General features: G+C 36.7%; 1 non-coding gene across 1 annotated transcript; it reads left to right on the top strand.

The window, feature by feature from the left end:
• Positions 1-6,905: 6,905 nt before the first annotated feature.
• On the top strand, positions 6,906-7,012 carry LOC122722151. Its single transcript, XR_006349075.1, has one exon. It is a non-coding gene; the product is annotated as a small nucleolar RNA R71 (small nucleolar RNA).
• Positions 7,013-12,048: the final 5,036 nt, after the last annotated feature.

Consider the following 12,048-nt stretch of genomic DNA (forward strand, 5'->3'; position numbering starts at 1 on the left):
ATTTTTTATTTAACTCAAAATAGCTAACCCAAGTTATTTAATAGTTTCAAATTAATTAATATATATTCTCCCTCAATTATTTTCACTTTTAATGCGGGAAGCATTTCCAAACTAAGTTGATGGGTGTTATACCTTTCATTTGTCTTATTCTTTATGATGTGGCTAAAACGAGATCGTGTTGTGATTGGCCAATCTGCAAGAAAAAGAAAGTGAGGTGATTGATACCTATGGAAGCCAATCCAACGCTTAAATCAGTAAATTTAAGAAAAGGGGGAGTGTAATGAGATATTTTGAACTCAAGAATAGTTGTGTAAGAATGTGTACCTTGATCTCTGTGTTTATCAGCTTTTATATTGTAAGAAGGTGGAGTTGATTGTCAAATCTCTTAGAAATTCGACTAGCACCGGCTAGTAGATAAGGATCCTGCAATTATGGGTGTAATGAGGATCTCTTGGATTGTGTTCTTAACAATAACTTCCTATGGAGCCTCACCCTGTAGTTGAGAGGGCGAGTCTTGATGCAGAACTAAGACCTACAGCGTCTGAATCTTCTTTTCCGCTGGTGGAATTGAGTATCATTTGATTAGACCCTTACCATATGGCCCTGTCTTCGAATGCTACCTCATGGCCTACTTTTGGCAATTGTTGTATTATATCAAAATTCCCCCTGCCAGTCTTTCATTCTTTATATTCGAAGGCGACAATTGTTTTCACGATTTGTGGCATGTGGCATGTTTCGATTGGCCTTCCATCCTCACGTCACTGTGGCTACTCCTAGCCATAAATGATGATTGCCTTTGTAACACCCCTTACCCTATCAAAGTGTAGGCAGAGTAAGGACTGTCACAAACTATACCTTTTTAGACATATCAAGACTAAACAATTTCCTTTATCTGTAAATACGAAGTTTTAGATAGTCCAAGTAAATTTTATAAATCGATTAAAGTAACTGTGAGATTTTAAACCAAAATTTTAGCAGAGTCTCCTCTGTTTCATCAATATTTCAACATGTAGCACATATGAAAAACACATGCAAAATTATCAACTATTATTTGATATTTTACTATTCTTTGATTTACATAACCTTCATAACTCACTCTATTTAATATGTACATGCCAAAATATAACTGTACTATGACTCAAAGACTCAAAACAACCAGCTATGATAATGGCCTTGATATCTGATGTAGACCTCTGATAAACTCCGCGTGCCTACTTTATCTACAACCTGTGTGAGGTAAAAACCAACACGCTGAGCTAATGCTCAGTGGGTGATAGCAAACAAATAACAAAATAGAGCAAACAAGTTCACGTATATAGATAATCAAGTAAACAATTACAAGCTAGTCAAATGTTGTTAACATGATACAAAACATACTTGTCAACTTCTTAGTATAAAGTATGAGTGTCATATGTATCCTTGTGCACGACAAGAATTTTCTTCATATTCGATAAAAACATATTCTTTTGCCTTTATTGCACATTTTCTATTTATAGCAAATTATCATAGCTTAGTGCATGAAACAGATGCAGACATATTAACATTCACTGATAAGTTCTCAAAATTGAGTATCAATCTTAATTAAGTTTTCAGCCCTTATAAACACATAGTAGGATCGACTAGGTAGATAAGGAGTTATAACGGTAGGCACAAGGTGCCGAACGGTAGGCTCAGAGGCTGAAACTGTGATAGCAGGGCTCTATGGCCGTGCTTATGAGGTACCTGATATGTAACATCAAATATATATATCATGTATAGGTAGCAGTACTGCGAACTCTGTATGTTTATATGGTATGCCATACCCTTAAGCTAACCTCGACTCCTATTACGTTTACTAGGGCCAAGTATCATTAATTCAATGTAAATGCATATCATTTGAAACTATTTGAATTCATTTTCAAAATACATAAATCATATGTCAAAGTTATCAAGATGAGAAACTTATGGCAAATAGTGCAAAACTTTGTCAACATAACATTCCAATTTGAGAAAACTGCATTCTGCCATGTATTGCATAAATATTTGAAGCAGATTCGAGTTACAATTTGACTTTAGTTTCTTCATAAAAAATATACATTTATGTCTTATCTTTCCAATAAGGTATAATTCATAAAAATCTGATCATTCTACCTTAAGTTATGAATTTTTCTTTACAAGCTGCTTAATAAGGTCTTAATCAGTCCAGTATTAGTATCACAAAACATATCAGATTCAAGCATTTCCATACAAATTCAAGCTTAAGTATCTTCTAAAAGGTTTTAGGTATACTGTTTAGAATTCATTTGGAACTAGTTTTAATAAATTTCACTGAGTATATAATTAGTTATAGTATAATAAATACACTCTGTTCCGGATGAACTATCACTGTATCCAGTTTAGGTTCACTTATAATTTTCATCATCTTACCTACAGATTCAGAATTTAATTAATTCATGAAAGTTTTAGATATTTGTCTCAGCTTTCATTTGGTATATCTTAGGCCTAATTTCAATAAATACACAATAAGTTATAAAGTTATTAATACAAACTGTCCTATTATAACCTATTCTGCCAGGTTTGCACTTTTAGCTCTCATGTTAAATTTCTTTACTCTAAGCCTTTCAAACATCATTTTAACATTCATATAACATATTTATACAATCAAAGAAATATTTTCAGTAAGTAAAATCAACCCCTAATTTCACTTATTCATGGCAGAATCAAAGGAAAACAGAAAATCATACAAATACCAAACCTTTCTTGAATTTCTCTTCCTTTTCCACTTCTACTCTCTAGCTATCTCCTTTCCCTTTGATGTTCCTTCACCTAGGTCAATTTATATCTTAGAGAAGGATTGAATAAATTATAAATTAAAACTTTATAATTCAAATTCATGCATGAAGAAATGAGAAGATACTATTTCCTACACATTTCTAAGCTCACCTTTGATTTTTAAGCTTGATGAATATGGAACCCTAAACTTTTCTTCTTCAATTCTTTCAATATATGGCTCTTCCTTTAGCTCTTGATCTTAGGGTGAATTTTGGTTAAAGGAAGAAGTTGATTTGGTGAGGTTTTGGCTTGGCTTTGGTGGGAGGAAGAAAAGCAAAGTTTCTTCCTTGAAAATGGAGTGACCTACGGCAATGAGATGGTGGAGAAGACAACCCACTTTTTTCACTTTGCTTTATCATTTCATTCATGCATAGCTAGGTGATACATGGAGGGTCTGAATTTTGTCTTTTAACTTTCCATATTCACACTTTAACCTACTAAACTCTTTACCATGTTTCAATTTAGTTTTCAAACTTTCAATAATCATAAATTGACCTACTAAATTATGCTTTTAGCGTTTAGAAGTCCTTTTCACTTAAGCAAGCATGATGGATTTAAACAAGCACCTCAAACAAGTACGTCGGGAAACCCTAAGCACCTCCCAAAAGTGACTCGTTCCCGACTTGCTAATCACATTGTCTACTTTATTTCTGGATACGTCCATTTTTTTATTTGAGTTTTCTATGATTCAGTTATTAGCAGCTTAGAGTTATGCTAGCACCTCCCCTAAGTAGCTCGGAGTAAGGTAGCACCTCCCCCTAACCCATACATAGTGATGTCACTACTCTAACTATGGGTTTGAGGATGTTACAGCCTTGTTTCTCGAGGCACATTCAAAACTTACCGGTGAAACCCTTGTATAAAAACCCTTCTCCTCCTCCAAATACTACTTTTGCTCACAATTAACATTTGTGCTTTAGAAAAGACTTGGCCACTCCTCTTTTTCACAATTCCTTACTTCAAGGTAATTCCTACTTACTTTCCCTTTTATAAAAATGAATAGGAATACTTTCTCTTCTTCTTCTTCTTCTTCCTTCAGTGGAAGTTTTGCCTCAAGCTCCTCCTCCGAAGGCCCCATTCGTGCTCCAACTCCCATCGTTCTACTGAGGACAGTTTATGAAAGTGAAAGCATCCTGATCAATGGCATCCCTTCTGTACTAACTGAGAAGGACATAGAACGCCTTTCCGAATAATACCACATCTCTCAAGAAATATTTCGTGTCTTCGCTTTATCTCTGAGCGTTTGCCTAGATGACGAGATCCCTGCGGAGGATACCATCATGGTTTACTAAGAGCAACTGAAGGCGAGCCTTTAATTTCCTATAGACTCATTTTTTACTAAGGTCCTTCGATTCAATAAGCTGTCAGTCGTCTAGCTCCACCCTAATAGTTGGAGGATCTTAGTGGCCTTTTGGTTCATTTGTTTTAATAACAATATTGAGCCGAGTGTAGCCCTCTCTCACAACTGTACCAGCTAGACACTCGAAGAAACATAGATTTTTCAGTGGGAGAAAATGCCAACATTATTTGACCGGATACCCTCATCCCTAAAGCGATGGTAGAACAAGTTTTTCACCCTCTGTCATAAGATGTCCGGGGGTTTTGATCCCATCTGTACCAGTTGGAACGTGTATGTAGAACTGAGAAAGAATGGGGTCCAGCCATGGAGGAGAGAGGAAGAGACTCTAGAATTCCTCTAGATAATGGCCACGTCTTAAAAAATAGACATTACTGTGGTGGTGAGGAATGCAGTTTATCCTAGCAGAGCCATCTCCAGGCAAGCTAAGCACGGGCTCCTCACCCGCCCAGCCTTCCCTGCCTTGGAGAAAGTACCTCCCTGGCTAGTGAATAGGGTATTTCTCTTTCCAACTCTGTTTTTATTTCAAACTGCAAAGGGCATAGAAAAATGGTCATTTCTTATGGGTGCATTCAATTTTCTGTAGTCCATGCATACTCTCCAACCATTATGAATCCGAGTAGGGACAAACTCACCATTAGCATTTTGAAAAATAGTAATTCCTTTTTTCTTAGGTACCACATAGACTGGACTCACCCATTGACTGTCTGATATTGGGTAGATTATCCTGGCATCTAGGAGCTTGACTATTTCCTTCTTAATGACCTCCATCATGGGTGGATTAAGCCTTCTTTGAGCTTCACGAACAGGCCTGCAATTTTTTTCCATGAGAACTCAATGCATATAAGTTGATGGGGATATACCTTTTATGTCAGGTGTGGTCCATCATATAGCTTTCTTGTATTTCTTTAGTACTTGTATCAGGCTCTCTTCTTCATGGTGATTCAGCTTGTTGGACACGAGAATAGATAGTGTTTTCTCTGTCCCGAAATAAATATATTTCAAGTGACTTGGTAGAGGCTTCAATTCCAGCTTGGGTGTGTTCAAGACAGATGATGACATTTTGGAATTGGATTTGAGCAAATCACGAGTCAAACCTACATGGGTTAGGTCTTGTGCATATTCGAGATTGCACACTATTTCCTAAATTTTTGCATCTATCATCGCCCCTTTGACTTTTTCACTTTCAGAGTTAATCTTCCTACATAAAACATTGTTTAGTTTGTCATCATGACTTATTTGGAAGGGTTCTTGACTTAAAGAATCAATAGCATCCAACCCATAAACAGGAGAAATATCATTAGGGTATTTCATTGCATTATAAACATTAAATTTAATCAATTCCTCTTCAAACTCTATGGTTAATGTGTCATCATATACATCAATTTTTGTCCTTGTTGTGCTGAGAAAAAGCCTTCCCTAAGGATGTCAGATGTTGCATTGGTCTTATCTTCCTCCATGTCGATCACATAAAAATCTACAGGGAAAACCAGCCCATCAACTTAGACCAACATGTCTTCAAGGACACCTTTTGGGTAAACAATAGATCTGTCAGTAAGCTAAATGACAATGTTGGTTTTCCTTAATGTTCCAGCATTCAAAGAGTCATAAATGGAAAGAGGCATAATATTAATTGATGTCCAGGATCACACATAGCTTTCTTTATGCCAACATTACCGATTTTACAAGAAACAACAAACATTCCTCGATCTCTGCATTTGGTAGGAAGTTTTCTTTGGATAACAGCGAAGACACTCTCCCCTACACTCACCTTTTCATGCTCATCTATTTTTCTCCAGTTAGTGCATAATTCCTTCAAAAATTTAGCATAACGAGGTATTTGCTTAATAGTATGAAGTAAGGGAATATTTACCTTAACCTTGTGGACAGTTTCAAGAATTTTCATTTCTTCTTTTTCCTTTTCGATTTTGGCTAACCTTTTTGGAAATGTTGGGGGAACTTCAAACTGATCTTGCTGTTTATTCTTATTTGCTTTGTCCTCTTTTTGCTATTCACGAGCCCCTTCTTCAATCTGCAGTTCTTTCTCAATGGTTTGCCCAAGTGTTTGCTCAAATCTGTCATTCTGCAACACTTTTGCACTTCTCAAAGTTATAGCACTGGCATTCTATTTAGGGTTGACTACTGTTTATGAAGGAAATTTTCCTTGTATCTCCAGCTTGCTTACTGATGTGGCAATTTGACTGATCTGCTGTTCCAAATTTTGAATTGTGTTAGCGAGAGATTTTACAATCTCTTCAAGGGGAACACCTAGTTTTTTAGGGGCAGCCTGAGGAGTATTTCTTTGCTGATAATTTTGAAAATTATTGGGCTTTGCATAGCTAAATTTTGGGTGATCTCTCCATCTAGGATTGTACGTATTGGAGCATGTGTTATATTTTCCTCGGCCCATGAATCCTAACACATGTCTGTTGGGTGTCCCACTGTGGGACAGATCCATAGGATTTGATTTGCTGACCTTGCCCTACAACCAAATTTCTTATTGCAGATGTTAGATCTGAAATTTGTGAGGCAATGGAAGATGTGGTCACCTCGTTCATCCTTCTAGGTTGCTCTTTTTGGTCTCCATATTACTTTGATGTTGCTTTTATGGTGGAGATTAATTATCTTATGGATTGAGGGGTTTTATCGTTAATGGATCCTCTACATGCTGCACTAATAAGCCTTCTTTCTGAAGATAGAAGTCCTTAATAAAAGTATTAAATGAGGGATTGGTCAGATATCATGTTGTGGGCAACTTGTACATAACCTTTTGAACCTCTCCCAATATTCATACAATTCTTCAATATCTTTCTGTTTAATACCACTGATTTCTCTTCTAATGCCAATAGCCTTTGAGGTTGGAAAATATTTGCTCAAGAATACTCTCACCATTCCAGCCTATATAGTGATAAATTCGGGTGGTAAGTAAAACAACCAGTCTTTTACGAAATCATTCAGTGAAAAAGGGAAGGCTCTCAATTTAATGTACTATTCGATTATCCCTTGAGGTCTCATACTTGAGCAAACAATATGGAATTCCTTGAGGTGTTTGTGTGGATCTTCATTCTCCATCCCTCTGAACTTGGGAAGCAAATGGATTAGTCCAATTTTTAGTTCAAATAGGACTACCAGAGGCAAGAATATAATGCACAATGGTGTGTGATCACCTACAAGAGCTGCTATTTCACGTAGAATTCTTTCTTGTGCTATTGGAGCTTTTCCTTTAATATTTTCAGCTTCAAGTTCAATGACAACAGTTTCTGGTCCAGCAACTGCAACTGTTCTTTAGGGAATTTCTAATGCAGTAGCTGCTTCAACTGCTATAGTAGAAGTTGTGTTCTCTACAGCTTGTTATGTAGCAAACTCCAGTTCTGTGGTTGTTTTCTTACCAATTGCAGATGTAGATGCCAATGAGACTTGTTTCCTCGAATGTACTTGTTTTCGCAAGTTCGTGGCAATTCTTTTGATTTCTGAATTGTAAAGAAAATCTTCTTCACGTCCCAACATGGTCATAAAAATAAATAAATTAGTTTAAATCAATTTTCTGACAATGACGCCAATTTTTTATGGGTGTTAAAACCATAAAAAATAACCTATCTAAATGCAATAAATATAAATTGCATATAGGGTGAATAGGATCGAATTTATAATGAATTGATACTAAGAATCTCCAATCAATAACTTGAAAAATAAACAATAAAAATAAAAAGGGAAATTTTGATGAAAAGTGAAACCAAAATAAAAATCAAAATAATTAAAAAAAGTAATAATCAAGTGAAAATCAAATCAATGCAAATAAAATCTAGTTGAAGATTAGAATCCATTTCAGTTGTCAGAATTAATCATAGAAATAAAAGAAAATATCTTTATTCATTCCAATAAATTAGTTTTAGTTATGGAAGATGTTCCACATAATCATTCTCTCTTTAGGTATAAATTAATTAGAAAATATTCGCTAATTAACCCTAGTCAATAAATAATCAAAAAACGTCTATCAGATTTAATTTATCAACCGCCTTAAAAATTAGATAGATCAAATTCTAACTAATAAACCAAATCGCGTGGTGAATTTAATCCAATTCTAACTAACAAAGCAAACCGCATGGTGAATTTAAGATAGATCATGCAATTCCTTAGTGGATTATATTAGTTGTTACTTCTCATTAAATAACTCAAGCAATTACAAAATTCAAGCATCCAAACTAATAATATAGTACCTTAAAAATATGAACGGGTCATATTATTCAATTAACAAAGCAATATTAATAATAAGAACTGAAATTGTATAAATATTAAAATACTAAAAGATGAACAATAATGTTTAGATCTCACAATCCATGAAAAAATTGAAACTTCAACCTATCTCCAATTAGAAATAAAGAAATTAGCCATACATGGCTACAAGAAAACACAAAAAGGAAGAAGAGGACTCAGCTGAAAGAGAGAGATGTTTGCAGTTGTCACCTAATCAAGGTATTTATAGCACCTGAACCCTAGAAGAACTCTTGCCAAACTTTCCTAAACATTTTTATTTGAATTACTTTAATGAGGGATCTCCTTTTGATTTATTTTCTTGAGAAGAGATTCTTTTATTTGAAGGAGAAATCATACAGCACTTAAAGGGAAGATATCGCGTGAGATTCAATAGCTTTAAATAAGGAGATCTAATCTTTCTTGAAATCTTAAGTCAATCACGCTTTCTGTCGAGATGTGGAGTGTTGGTTTGCCAAGCGACTTGGGCAAATCTCTGCTCCAATATTGACTGGACTATCAACAACTTCTGTTAGAGATTCTAGGCAAATTCTAGCTCTTGAAGCAGGATCAGCTGGCAAGTTTGCCCAAATCATTGGTCAAGTCTTATTCAATAATTTTCTCTATTATTTTCATTAAATCAGTCATTCCTATACTTTTCTATGAAAGTACATCAACAAGCACAAGATTAATAAAAAAACACTCAAATCAGTGCTAAAGATAGAGTAGTATGTGTGTTGAAATTATGTCCTATCTCTTTAATCTTTTTTTTTGAAGAAGGCAAATCCATTGTTCCTTATCACTGAGAAATACAACATATGAAAAAATGCCTCATTAATTATTATTGATAAAATTTTCTTAGGTTATAAATATTCCAGGAGTGGGGAATGACTCGGCCACCTAACTTGGCCAGCTTATAAGACTCTAGGTGAATAACCTTCGAGATCCTAAATGTCCCTTTCTAGTTTTTGCTCAACTTACCATACTCGACACTACCGCTTGTTACATCTGTTCTTTTAAGGACGAAGTCCTCTATATTAAAGACACATGATCTAACTCTACCGTTGAACAATCTAAACATCTTATTTTTGTAAACCGCCATTCTGATTGCATCCTATTCACATAAAGACTCAGGTTGATCCAGGTTGAACTGCATTTTTTCAGGGTTTCTTGAGATTTCAAGGTGCCGCATCCTGAAACAACTTACTTGTACCTCCACGGGGATTACTGCCTCGGCTCCATACACTAGAAAGAAAGGGGTTTCTACTGTGCTTGTTCTCGGGGTTGTTCTGTAGGCCTAGAGTATATGGAGCAATTCGTCAGGCCAGTTGCCTTTTATAACGACCCGGGAACCGGACCGCTACCGGCGCTAGAATCCAGATCGACATAAGGTCGCCGGGACCCGTAGCAAGCCTACTATACATCCTGTACAACAGATAAAGTCCCATACATGATCATACATTTTCATAAAAACTTTAAACTTTTTCTACACCAAGCTTGACCTGTGCATGCACCATAACTGTAAACATAAAACTCCATACTAGAGCCCTCATCAAATGCTCTAGCGGGGTAACATATCATATGTCAAGCCTAGTTCAACACAATCTCATCATTAAAATATTTCATAAGATCATGTACAAAAAGGGAATTTACCATACATTAGGGCCAAGCACAATACTAATCCTCAATACATCACTGGACAATATCTTACATTACATTACATCATTTTACATATCATGTCCACTATTAATCTATTACAACAACACAGCTTTTACCCTTGACGACTTCCCGGTCTATCCTAAACCTGCAAACCTGGGGGTTAGGGAAAAGGGGTGAGCTACAAGAGTCCAGTGAGTAGAACAATAAAAACAGTTCATTAAACATATGCCATCATGAAATGCATCACATCACAAACAAATCATATCAAGGATGGACTTGTCACCAATGACCCTCTACATAATCCAATGTGCCCGGCCCACAACGGGAGCTCCTCAGGACTTTCGCTTAACATATCATAACATAACATATCTAATGTGTCAGGGGCGTAGAATGGGTCTCGACCTGGACTTCCATACCATATCATATCATATTATATCAAGGGCCAATGGGTCATCCAACATCCATCCACATCAACATCATATTATGCAATGCATCATATTCGTGAATTCTAATGCAAAACAACCTATTACATATATGGCATTCATAATGCATGAACATGCTTAAAAGTTTAATTGCTTTGAAAATAAAAGAAGTTATGTTCTACTCACCTCTGGCTGACTCTGGACTAACTCTGAAGCAGCTAACACTGCTGGCCTCTTTGGTTCCTCTGGTCCGATCCTACACACGTGGACTCAAATGAGGGACCAAACAAACTCTAACATGACTCTAAGAAACTCCCCAAAAACCCCTAAAACATCATAAAACATTCATAGAAAACATGCAAAGGAAGGCTGGACAGAGCACTTTCGGCGGCAGGTTCGGCGGCCGAAAGTCCCTCTAGAGCCGAAAGTCAGGCACTTTCGGGGGCAGGGTTCGGCGGTCGAAAGTCCTTCTAGAACCAAAAGTCACCCACTTTCGGGGGCAGGTTCGGTGGCCGAAACTCCCCTCCAGAGCCGAAAGTCCAAACTTTCGGGGGCGAGTTTAGGCGGCCAATCTGCCTCCACAGGCAGGTTCGGCGGCCGAACCTGGGCTCTCCCAAAGGGCAGAACCCGATTTTGCCTTGCAAAATCAGCCACCCACAACAACCCAACATGCATCAAAATTATACTAAAACATGCATAAACACATTTCCAAGCATATAGGGGCATAAAACTAACCTATACCCCAACAAACATCACATTTAATATAAAGGGTACATACACCCTAACAAAAATATAGCTAGCCTAAACATGCATCAAAACCCCTTAACCCTTCATAAAACTTACTTAAAAAAATAAAAGAAGATAGGATCTACACTTACCTCTTGAAGATCGAGAGGAGAGGTGATCCAAACTTGGAGGTTGGGAGAAATCGAGCTCCGGGGGTCTCCAAGCCTCAAAACTTTAATCTTAGCTCAAAAATCTTCAAAACAACGTAAAACTCATCAAAAACTTGAAGAGGTTGAAGGAAAACAACAAATCGACCATGGAAGGGCAAAATCTCACCTATGCCCGAAAATAGAGAGTGAAAACTCACCCATTTTCGGATAAGGGGCCTTTTATAGATGGCTGGCCAAACCACTTTCGGGGGCCAAAGGTGCTTCCGCAAACTTTCCATGTTCGGCGGCCGAACCTGGGTTTTATTCCTTGGTTTATTTCTTTCAAAACCCAATTTCTTCCTTTATTAAAACTATAAAAACACATGAAAACAGTTTAGAAAACCATGTTTTACCCTTCTAGAGGGTTCCGACATCCGAGATTTCGCCGAAAAGTGGAAATTCCGATGCCGGAGTCTAGCCGGGTATTACACCTTTGGCTTTATCAAGTCTTTTCTTTAGTCCTTGTAGGATATTCCTGTTTGTGACCTCGATCATTCTATTGGTCTGTGGGTGATAGGCCGAGTTGAATCTTAATTCAATCTCCCATTTTCTGCAGAAATCTTTGAATTTAGAACTCGCAAACTGAGTCCCATTGTCAGTGATTATTAACTAT

Source organism: Manihot esculenta, chromosome 16 (assembly GCF_001659605.2).
Source record: "Manihot esculenta cultivar AM560-2 chromosome 16, M.esculenta_v8, whole genome shotgun sequence".
In the NCBI taxonomy this organism is placed as follows: Eukaryota; Viridiplantae; Streptophyta; class Magnoliopsida; order Malpighiales; family Euphorbiaceae; genus Manihot; species Manihot esculenta.